Source organism: Mustelus asterias, chromosome 10, assembly GCF_964213995.1.
Source record: "Mustelus asterias chromosome 10, sMusAst1.hap1.1, whole genome shotgun sequence".
NCBI lineage: Eukaryota > Metazoa > Chordata > Chondrichthyes > Carcharhiniformes > Triakidae > Mustelus > Mustelus asterias.
The window spans coordinates 102,391,592-102,399,580 of NC_135810.1; the positions used below are offsets into that span (position 1 = coordinate 102,391,592).

The 7,989-nt window shown below is 46.6% G+C and overlaps 1 non-coding gene across 1 annotated transcript; it reads left to right on the top strand.

Moving 5' to 3' along the window:
• The first annotated feature begins 7,618 nt into the window (after positions 1 to 7,618).
• On the top strand, positions 7,619 to 7,691 carry trnav-gac (transfer RNA valine (anticodon GAC)). The gene has a single exon. It is a non-coding gene; the product is annotated as a tRNA-Val (tRNA).
• The last annotated feature ends 298 nt before the right edge of the window (positions 7,692 to 7,989 follow it).

Consider the following 7,989-nt stretch of genomic DNA (forward strand, 5'->3'; position numbering starts at 1 on the left):
TAGGGAACGGGTGGGGGTTATAGGGCTGAGAGAGTTACAAAGGTGCGGAGGATAAAAGGGATGAAGATTTTAAATTGAAGTAGGGGGTCCAGCAAGCACAGGGCTGACAGGAGTAATTACACCTGATACCAGCTCGAATCCAGGCACCAGGGTTTCCAATTGAACAATCTATCCTTAGCAAAGGTCTAAGCTCTTATCCCCTTATGCCACCATTTGATGAATTTTGAGCTTGGCATGACTTTCAGCTCTCCTTCCCTTGCCTTCGCCTCCCTCTCAGATCTTTAGCCAGGAGTCCTCCTCCCACCAACTCAACAGAACATTTCACCCGTCTCCAGTGTTCTCCCTTCACCTGGACCCATCCTTTTTTAAAATATATTTTACTCCTTCCTTAAAGTTACAAAGCCAATGCTCAGAATGGACCAGGAGGACCCAAACCCATTTCTTGCTTGTTCCAAAAACCAACTTCAAATTGAATCCAATTCATGGTCCCCATAAGAGAGACAAACAAGATCCAAGCTGACAAGATAAAACATTGCACCCCAACTTGGGCTGATCTGACGCTTAGCCAAAAGGCCAAGAAGTGGTCCACCTGGACACACTCTTTTTGTGTACCATTTGGTACTTTTATTCCTACCAAATAATCCAATTCAAATTGAATCCAATTCATGGTCCCTACATGAGGGGCAAACAAGATCGAAGCTGACAAGATAAGACATTACACTCCATCTTGGGCTCGATCAAAGAAGATCCAAGCTGACAGGATGAGGCTGTGCACTCCCTCCCGGGCTTGATCTAACACTTCATCTTAGCCAAAAGGCCAAGATGGCTTTGAAAAATTGGATCAAGCCTCGGTTTAACCTCATTGGAGACCCTGGTCCTTTACCCCAGCCTGGGCAAACCACCATCGCAGGTTTCAGCATCCACAGTGCATTGGGTTAGCCTCGCCCCCCCAGTCTGATCATGGTTTCATCCCCAGTCCACCTGAACCCAGCCCTCCGGCCTCTTACCTGCTTGGGATCTTTTCAGTAAGAACTGCTTGTGTGACCTCAGCCGCCTCAATTTCTCTGCTTCTCTCGCTCGCACTAACTTCGCTCGCTCTAACCCGTCTCCTTCTGGACTTTCAGCATTCCATTCTCTCAGGTCTAACCCTGACATTGTCGCATCATTTGTTTCTTTGTGTCTCTCCTTGCCCCATCTCCATTCACAATGGCCTGCAAAGACTAACATTTTTGTCATTCGATCTCTCCTGTCTCCCACTATATCAGAGGCTTTCCTTTGTCTTTATCTCATCCAGACCTTACTCAACTATTACAAAGAACAAAGAAAACAAAGAGAATTACAACACAGGAGCAGGCCCTTCGACCCTCCAAGCCTGCACCGACCATGCTGCCTGTCTGAACTAAAACCCCCTATCCTTCCGGGGACCATATCCCTCTATTTCCATCCTATTCATGTATTTGTCCAGACGCCCCTTAAAAGTCACTATCGCATCTGCTTCCACTACCTCCCCCAGCAGCGAGTTCCAGGCACCCACCACCCTCTGTGTAAACAACTTGCCTCATACATCTCCTTTAAACCTTGCCCCTCGCACCTTAAACCTATGCCCCCTAGTAATTGACTCTTCCACCCTGGGAAAAAGCTTCTGACTATCCACTCTGTCCATGCCCCTCATAAAATTGTAGACTTCTATCAGGTCGCCCCTCAACCTCCGTCGTTCCAGTGAGAACAAACCAAGTTTCTCCAATCTCTCCTCATAGCCAATAACAAATGATGTCTCTAACTCTGGCCAGTCCTGTTGAAAGGTCACAGATTGAACCATTGGGTGAGATCTTCTGGTCCTGCCCGCTGCGGAAATCATAATGGACGGGATAGAAAATGTCGGTGGGACCATTATATGTCTGTTGACCTCGGGGCGAGAATTTTCGGTCTTGGGGGACGCGGGGCAGAAAATCCTCCCCACAGATGATGAGGTTTTTGCAGCATTTTCTGTTCAGATTTCCAGGACTTGCTGTAATCTGCTTTGCAATCAGGGTTTTTAATGAGCCGACATCAGTGGAGGGTGGAGAAGGAAATAAATAGTAAAAAGGGGGAAATAAGAATAGTGGCCTGAACTGGTCTCATATACATTAAAGTGGAATACCAGTAAAAATGAGGATATAAGAAACAAAAGAAGAAAATGCTGGAAAGTCTCAGCAGGTCTGACAGCCTCTGTGGAGAGAGAATAGAGCCACTGTTTCAAGTCTGGATGACCCTTCTTCAGAGCAGGAAATAAGAATACTGTCCTGAATTGTTTTTTTTTCCTTGTGGGAGGCTGTTGAGAACATTGGAACAGTAGAGCCTGGAGAGTTTTAGCAGGCAATGGGCTGCGGTATGGCAGAGATAGACCATATTACATTGGCGGAATTGATTGGTCTTCATGATGGAGAGGATACATAGAACATAGAACATAGAACATTACAGCGCAGAACAGGCCCTTCGGCCCACGATGTTGCACCGACCAGTTAAAAAAAAAAACTGTGACCCTCCAACCTAAACCAATTTCTTTTCGTCCATGAACCTATCAACGGATCTCTTAAACGCCCCCAAACTAGGCGCATTTACTACTGATGCTGGCAGGGCATTCCAATCCCTCACCACCCTCTGGGTAAAGAACCTACCCCTGACATCGGTTCTATAACTACCCCCCCTCAATTTAAAGCCATGCCCCCTCGTGCTGGATTTCTCCATCAGAGGAAAAAGGCTATCACTATCCACCCTATCTAAACCTCTAATCATCTTATATGTTTCAATAAGATCCCCTCTTAGCCGCCGCCTTTCCAGCGAAAACAATCCCAAATCCCTCAGCCTCTCCTCATAGGATCTCCCCTCCATACCAGGCAACATCCTGGTAAACCTCCTCTGCACCCTCTCCAAAGCCTCCACATCCTTCCTGTAATGTGGGGACCAGAACTGCACACAGTACTCCAAGTGCGGCCGCACCAGAGTTGTGTACAGTTGCAACATAACGCTACGACTCCTAAATTCAATCCCCCTACCAATAAACGCCAAGACACCATATGCCTTCTTAACAACGGGGGTCAAACGCTCAGTTTGGGATCAAATAGCGCACCGAAGTTGTGAACAGTCTGTCTCAACCCGGAACAATGACGAGTTCATCCAGCAGAAGGTACTCTTATAGATAATAAAATGGAACAAAATTTACTTCAACAGATAAATCAAAGAAAATGGTTTAATAAAGAAACTTCATTACTCCAACACTTGAGACCTCACCGTGGGCCATTCCAAAACTCCCCACAATTCCCAACAGATTCCTACTCATACTGAATCAGCTGGACAGCTGACCACCACATCATTCTGTCATTGGCTACATAGTCTACTGGGTCAGCTGACCCTTACAGCTTGTTAACCATAGGTCAAACTATAACAGATCCAATGGTTACATTCTAACATGACCATGGGTGGGGGAATTAACCGGGAGTAGAGCGGAGATAAAGCTTGAGGAATATGCACAGTTAGGGGTCAGGATCATTGTGGGGGTGGACAGGCAGCCAAAGCAGATCCGCGGAAAACGTGAAGAGAGTTGAGGAGGGCAAAATGCAAAAGCAAAGGCCGGAATATTCTGGCCATTCCCGCACTACGCCCCCCCCCACCAACCCCCCAATCACTGCCAGTGAGGATGGACAATTTGGTGCTCAGCCAAATCTCTGTTCACTGCGGCGAGGTGGGAGAATCCCAGCTGCGAGCAAGGTCGGAGAATCCAGCCTAAAATACATGCAGCTGAAGTTTAGTCAGTTAGGGATGGGCAATAATTGCTGGCCCAGCCGGTAATGCCCACATCCCATAAATTATTAAACAAAATGGAAGTAGAAAATGAAAGGCTGGCAAGGAGATGACAAGCGCAGAGATCGGGGTCTCAGAAGTGGTGAGGTTTACTGGTGAAACTAAATGGGTTACGTGATATTTCGCATGTGTGTGTTGAAGTCTGACATAGTTACTGTACAGAAATGATTGCTTTTGAAATGCATGACCTTAACCAAAGTAAATGAAATTGTTAGCAACAGTGTTATATTTTTTCCCATAAAATATGCGGCTAGGATTTAAGCCTATCAAAAGTCCCGACTGCAGAAACTATCCATCCTTACTAAAGACGGCAAAGGCAAATTAATATTAAACACCTCGGGTGGGATTTTATGGCCTCACTCGTCCCAAAAATGTAAATCCCGCCCGAAGTCAACAGACCTTCCCATTGTCCGGCCCTCGCCCGCTCTGATTCTCGTGGGGAGGCGGGCAGTAAAATTTCGTCTCTTGACTGTAGTCGACTTGAGATGAGGAGGAATTTCTTCAGCCAGAGGGTGGGTGAATCTGTGGAATTCGTGGCCACAGAAGGATGTGGAGGCCAGGTCATTAAGTGTATTGAAGACAGAGATGGATAGTTCTTGATTGGTAAGGGGATCAAAAGTTACAGGGAAAATGGGGATGAGGAACATATCAGCCATGATCGAATGGCGGTGCAGACCCGATGGACCGAATGACCTCATTCTGCCCCTAGGTCTTATGGACTTCACTTTCGCTGTTAATATTAGGAAAATACACCAGCTTTAACCAGCTTTGTTATCCTGCAGTGAGTTATCTCATGGGTCAGATAGGTACAGCAACATGGTTGTTGTGTTTAATGATGCTGGTTGGAGGGGAATATTTCCCTGTGAAATAATAGTGTAAGCCTTTCTATATCTGTACAGCTAAGTGAGCTGAACCATTGTACAAGAACAATGCTAGCAATCCCTTCAGGCACAATATGGTATTACCGCAGATATTGATGGCAAGCGTTGTTCAAGGACAAATGCTGGGCACCATATAAAAATACAAAATGTTTAGCCATTCGCTGAAAGGACCATCCTGATCTCTTGGTGTGATGACACTTTCTTGTGGAGGTTTAATTCTGGCTGGCATTCTCGTGATTTGCAGTGTCAATGGTATCACTAAATGTGCCACTGGCAGCTTCAGTTGGAATAGCAGGTGGAAGATAAATACAGGGGGGAAGGTAACAATGATACAGACTGAGAGGGAAAGGGCGGCAAGGTGGCACAGTGGTTAGCACTGCTGCCTCACAGCATCAGGGACCTGGGTTCGATTCCCAGCTTGGGTCACTATCTGTGCGGGGTTTGCATGTTCTCCCTGTGTCTGCGTGGGTTTCCTCTGGGTGCTCCGGTTTCCTCCAAAAGAGTCCGAAAGACCTGCTGGTTAGGTGCATTGACCGTGCTAAATTCTCCCTCAGTGTACTCGAACAGGCGCTGAAGTGTGGCGACTAGGGAATTTTCACAGTAACTTAATTGCAGTTTAAATGTGAGCTTACTTGTGACACTGATAAATAAACTTTAAAAGCTTTAAGATGTTAGACAGAGAGAGAAAGAAAAAACCACAGAAAGGGCAATATCTGACTGGGACACTAAATGAAAAGAAAGAACAAAAACACAACAACGGTTAACTTGAATTTATATAGCACCTCTAATATGGTGAACCATTACAAAGGGCTTCACAAGAGCAATTATCAAACCAAATTTGATACTGAGCTTCATGGAAAATACTAGGATGGGTGACCAAAAACTCGGTCAAAGTGAGTTTGAGTGGGTGTCTTAAAGAGGAGAGGGAGCTAGATACAGAGGTAGAGAGAGGGAATTCCAGGCCTTAGGGTCTAGCCAACTAAAGGTGCAGCTGCTATCGGGGATACGAAAGAGGCCAGAATCATGGGAGCGCAGAGATCTCAGGGGGTTGTAGGACTGGAGGAAATTACAGAGACAGGGAGGGATGAGACCATAGGGCGATTTGAAAATGAGGATGAAAATCAAGGTGTCACCAGACCTGTGCGCCAATGTAAGCCAGCAAGCACAGCAATGGAGGATGAACGGAGATTGGCGTTAGTCAGAATACAGGGAGCAAGAGTTTCTGATAAGTTCAAATTCATGAAGCCAGGAAAATGGGGGACTGGCCAGGGGAGCCTTGAAATAATTGATTTTGGAGGCAACAAAGGCAGAAATGCAAGATTTCAGCAACCGATAAGCTGGGGTAGGGGTGGAATGTTGTTCTGGTGATGGAGGCGATATATAGAACATAGAACATAGAACATTACAGCGCAGTACAGGCCCTTCAGCCCTCGATGTTGCGCCGACCAGTGAAACCAATCTAAAGCCCATCTAACCTACACTGGAAAGCTCATCTCAGCATGATATTGGATGATCTAAAGGTTGCGCAATCTAGTTCAACCTCAGAGAGTGACTAGGGATGGGCAGAGGGTCACTGGCTTGCGAACTGATTTTGTGACGGGGAACAAAGTTAATGGCTTTGATCTTCCCAATAATTAGTTGGAGGAAATTTCTACTGACCTAGTACTGAATGTTGGGTCAGGAGCATGACAAATCAAAAGTTGTGAGAGAGGTGCTGGGTGCAACTGTGGAATCTGGCATGTCTTTGGATGATGTTGCTGAAAGGCAGGATGTAGAGGAGAATTAGGAGGGGGCAAAGATCGATCTGTGATGACACTGCTATAACTGTGTAGCTATGGTAAAAGCAGCATTGCAGATGATTCTTGAGTTATTTCTTTTATTCCTTTGTGGGACATGGGTGTCGCTGACTGGCCAGCATTTATTGCCCATCCCTAATTGCCCGAAGGCAGTTGTGAGTCAACTACATTGCTGTGGCTCTGGAGTCACATGTAGGCCAGACCAGGTAAGGAGGGCAAATTTCCTTCCCTACTGGACATTAGTGAACCAGTGTGATGATATTGTGACTCTTTAAAAAAAAACGATGGCCTAAATTTTTTGGATGGCAGAGTCTTGCTCCTGTTTGCGTCACGCTGGTTTGGCAATGGGAGAGGAAAATATCATGAGAAGCGCAAAGTCACGTTTTACGCTGGCATGAAAACAGGACGCAGTTGTCCCCTCTCCCTGTCAGTGACGGAGCACGTTTCCCGATGTTCACCATCGGGAACCCCATTTGAATACATCAGGCCCCGTCACCAGAATCAACCCCCCCCACCATCAAAAAATCCATCCACCGCGGGCAGCGTGATGGCAGAATGGCATGAAGCACAACTGGTCTCTGAAGGCATACACTTGGTAAACAAACCTCCCAAGGGAGCTCAACTGAGTGCATCACTCAGGGGGAGAAGCTCGGGATTCTATGATTCTATGAAGGTGCGCTAATTTTCCTGTACTCGTCCCATATCCTTGAATGTTATGATTCTTCAAGTGCTCATCCAAAATATTTTTTAAATGTTTCCGGCCTCCACCTTCCCAGGCAGTGTATTCCAGATTCCCACCACCCTCTTAGTGAATTACATTTTTCTCAAATCCCCTCTGAATCCCCTGCCCCTTACCCTAAAATTATGCCCCCTCATGATTGACCCCTCAACCAAGGGGGACAACTGCTCTCCACTCACTCTGCCCTCATAATCTTATATCCCTCAATCATGTCCCCCCTCAGCCTTCTCTGCTCTAATGAAAACAACCCAAGCCTATCCAGTCTCTAACCAGGAGAAGTGAATATATGGTACAAATAGTGATGGAAGCACAAGAGAGAGGGCAAGGGAAAAGCATAGAGTGCCAAGGGCAAGGCAGTACAAGCCAAACTAGCTCAGTTGGGAGAGCTTTAGACTGACGATCTAAAGGTCCTTGGTTCAATCCTGGGTTTTGGCATGAGCCCACATTTCTGGGTGGCACAGTGGCACAGTGGTTAGCACTGCTGCCTCACATCGCCAAGGACCTGGGTTCGATTCCCAGCTCGGGTCACTGTCTGTGCGGAGTTTGCACGTCCTCCCCATGTCTGAGTACGTTTCCTCCGGGTGCTCTGGTTTCCTCCCACAGTCCAAAAGACATGCGGATTAGGTGAATTGGCCATGCTAAATTCTCCCTCAGTGTACCCGAATAGGTGCCGGAATGTGGCGACTTGGGGATTTTCACAGTAACTTCATTGTAGTGTTAATGTAAGCCTACT